The following is a 4,014-nucleotide window of genomic DNA, read 5'->3' on the forward strand; positions in this document are numbered from 1 at the left end:
CTGATTTTTTGCAGGCACCTCAATAAAAATACATCTAGAGGATCTGCAAAGTTTCGTAGAAAACCGACAACGTTTCGATTTATTTTGATTTTTCGACCGAAACGCGCATAATCGCAACTTTTTTTTTTCAAATGAGCACCCATCCACGGGACGAATCTTGTCCTCCAAAAATTCAGGCATGTTTGGCACATCATAAGGACCTCCAGCGAGAAATTTTGGCAAATTTGCACGCGGGATTCGTTACTTGCGAATATTTTAAGCGTCATTAGCCGAAGAAACGAAAAAGCAAACCCCCGTTTGGCTCCCGAATTGCAAAATGTCACCTTGCCTTGGCTTGGCACGGGCAGGGGAAGGTCTAGCCCAAGCCGCAAAAAAAAATTTCAAACCGGTATGACCTTAATAATACGGGCGCGCAGGCGCGCTCGAGGAATTTCTGCCCCCCGACGTGGTTTGGCCCGAGCACGTGCTCCCAGCGAGATTTGGCCTACCACAAAAATTTCGACAGCGCGGGCGCGCGCTGGAGATTTTTGCCCACGAATCCCCTCCCGACGTGATTTGGCCCGTGCCTCGTGGAGATTTTTGCCCACGAATCCCCTCCCGAAGTGATTTGGCCCGAGCACGTGCTCCCAGCGAGATTTGGCCTACCACAAAAATTTCGATAGTACGGGAGCGCGCTGGAGATTTCGCCACGAATCCCTCCGACGTTATTTGGCCTGTGGCTGCCCAGGCCAAGAACGGCAAGATTTCCCCCACTTTCCCACCAAATCTCCCCCAAATTCATCAAAAGATCCCAATTTATCAAAAAATTGATGAAAGCAGCTCAAATTGATGAAAATGGGGCAGATTTGGGGGGAGCAGCCTGTTGGGGAGTGCCTGGGGGTGCCTGGGCGCCCCCCAGCCAGCCCCAGCCATGCCCAGCCATGCCCCAGCAAGGTGCTCCCCCTATATATGTTTGATGTGCCATTTCCAATTTTTTAAAAAAAAGTGTTAAATTTCCCTGCAGGCATAAAGTCCCGAAAAAGTGACTTAGAGGTTGAATTTTTTCACGATTTTTTCCAGGCATGTTAGGGACATAAAAACAACATCTCCCACAAAAAATTAGAATTTTCCGACGAGGGACGGATTAAATATGAATTTTTTACGCGCCAAAAAGTAAAGAAAGCGTGACATCAAAACATCGACCTAGAAATCGAATTTTGAGCTGATTTTTTGCAGGCACCTCAATAAAAATACATCTAGAGGATCTGCAAAGTTTCGTAGAAAACCGACAAAGTTTCGATTTATTCTGATTTTTTGACCGAAACGCGCAAATCGCAACTTTTTTTTCAAATGAGCACCCATCCACGGGACGAATCTTGTCCTCCAAAATTCAGGCATGTTTGGGACATCATAAGGACCTCCAGCGAGAAATTTTGGCAAATTTGCACGCGGGATTCGTTAATTGCGAATATTTTAAGCGTCATTAGCCGAAGAAACGAAAAAGCAAACCCCCGTTTGGCTCCCGAATTGCAAAATGCCACCTTGCCTTGGCTTGGCATGGGCAGGGGAAGGTCTAGTCCAGGCCGCGAAAAAAAAATCCAAACCGGTATGACCTTAATAATACGGGTGCGCAGGCGCGCGCGAGGAATTTCCGCCCCCCGACGTGGTTTGGCCCGAGCACGTGCTCCCGACGTGATTTGGCCCACCGCAAAAATTTCGATAGTACGGGAGCGCGCTGGAGATTTTTGCCCACGAATCCCCTCCCGACGTGATTTGGCCCGTGCCTCGTGGAGATTTTTGCCCACGAATCCCCTCCCGAAGTGATTTGGCCCGAGCACGTGCTCCCGGCGTGATTTAGCCCACCACAAAAATTTCGATAGTACGGGAGCGCGCTGGAGATTTCGCCCACGAATCCCCTCCCGACGTGATTTGGCCTGTGGCTGCCCAGGCCAAGAACGGCAAGATTTCCCCCACTTTCCCACCAAATCTCCCCCAAATTCATCAAAAGATCCCAATTTATCAAAAAAAATTGATGAAAGCAGCTCAAATTGATGAAAATGGGGCAGATTTGGGGGGAGCAGCCTGTTGGGGAGTGCCTGGGGGTGCCTGGGCGCCCCCCAGCCAGCCCCAGCCATGCCCAGCCATGCCCCAGCAAGGTGCTCCCCCTATATATGTTTGATGTGCCATTTCCAATTTTTTAAAAAAAGTGTGAATTTTCCCTGCAGGCATAAAGTCCCGAAAAAGTGACTTAGAGGTTGAATTTTTCCGCGATTTTTTCCAGGCATGTTAGGGACATAAAAACAACATCTCCCACAAAAAATTAGAATTTTCCGACAAGGGACGGATTAAATATGAATATTTTACTCGCCAAAAAGTAAAGAAAGCGTGACATCAAAACATCGACCTAGAAATCGAATTTTGAGCTGATTTTTTGCAGGCACCTCAATAAAAATACATCTAGAGGATCTGCAAAGTTTCGTAGAAAACCGACAACGTTTCGATTTATTCTGATTTTTTGACCGAAACGCGCAAATCGCAACTTTTTTTTCAAATGAGCACCCATCCACGGGACGAATCTTGTCCTCCAAAAATCAGGCATGTTGGACATCATAAGGACCTCCAGCGAGAAATTTTGGCAAATTTGCACGCGGGATTCGTTAATTGCGAATATTTTAAGCGTCATTAGCCGAAGAAACGAAAAAGCAAACCCCCGTTTGGCTCCCGAATTGCAAAATGCCACCTTGCCTTGGCTTGGCATGGGCAGGGGAAGGTCTAGTCCAGGCCGCGAAAAAAAAATCCAAACCGGTATGACCTTAATAATACGGGTGCGCAGGCGCGCGCGAGGAATTTCCGCCCCCCGACGTGGTTTGGCCCGAGCACGTGCTCCCAGCGAGATTTGGCCTACCACAAAAATTTCGATAGTACGGGAGCGCGCTGGAGATTTTTGCCCACGAATCCCCTCCCGACGTGATTTGGCCCGTGCCTCGTGGAGATTTTTGCCCACGAATCCCCTCCCGACGTGATTTGGCCACCACAAAAATTTCGATAGTACGGGAGCGCGCTGGAGATTTGCCCACGAATCCCTCCCGACGTGATTTGGCCTGTGGCTGCCCAGGCCAAGAACGGCAAGATTTCCCCCACTTTCCCACCAAATCTCCCCCAAATTCATCAAAAGATCCCAATTTATCAAAAAAAATTTGATGAAAGCAGCTCAAATTGATGAAAATGGGGCAGATTTGGGGGGAGCAGCCTGTTGGGGAGTGCCTGGGGGTGCCTGGCCCCCCAGCCAGCCCCAGCCATGCCCCAGCAAGGTGCTCCCCCTATATATGTTTGATGTGCCATTTCCAATTTTTTAGAAAAAAGTGTTAAATTTCCCTGCAGGCATAAAGTCCCGAAAAAGTGACTTAGAGTTGAATTTTTCCGCGATTTTTTCAGGCATGTTAGGGACATAAAAACAACATCTCCCACAAAAAATTAGAATTTTCCGACGAGGGACGGATTAAATATGAATTTTTTACGCGTCGAAAACTCAAGAAACCGAAGAATCAAAACATCGACCTAGAAATCGAACTTTGAGCTGGTTTTTTGCAGGCACCTCAATAAAAATACATCTAGAGGATCTGCAAAGTTTCGTAGAAAACCGACAACGTTTCGATTTATTTTGAATTTTCGACCGAAACGCTCAAAATCGCAACTTTTTTTTCAAATGAGCACCCATCCACGGGACGAATCTTGTTCCCCAAAAATTCAGGCATGTTTGGGACATCATAAGGACCTTCACCGAGAAATTTTGGCAATTTTGCACGTGGGAATCATCAACTGCGAATATGTTAAGCGCCAGAAAGTCATGAAAGCGCAAAATCGCAGCTTATTTTTTTCAAATGAGCACCCATCCACGGGACGAATCTTGTTCCCCAAAAATTCAGGCATGTTTGGACATCGTAAGGACCTTCTCCGAGAAATTTTGGCAATTTTGCACGCGGGAATCGTCAACTGCGAATGTTTTAAGCGCCAGAAAGTCATGAAAGCGCAAAA

Source organism: Medicago truncatula, chromosome 5, assembly GCF_003473485.1.
Source record: "Medicago truncatula cultivar Jemalong A17 chromosome 5, MtrunA17r5.0-ANR, whole genome shotgun sequence".
Lineage (NCBI taxonomy): Eukaryota > Viridiplantae > Streptophyta > Magnoliopsida > Fabales > Fabaceae > Medicago > Medicago truncatula.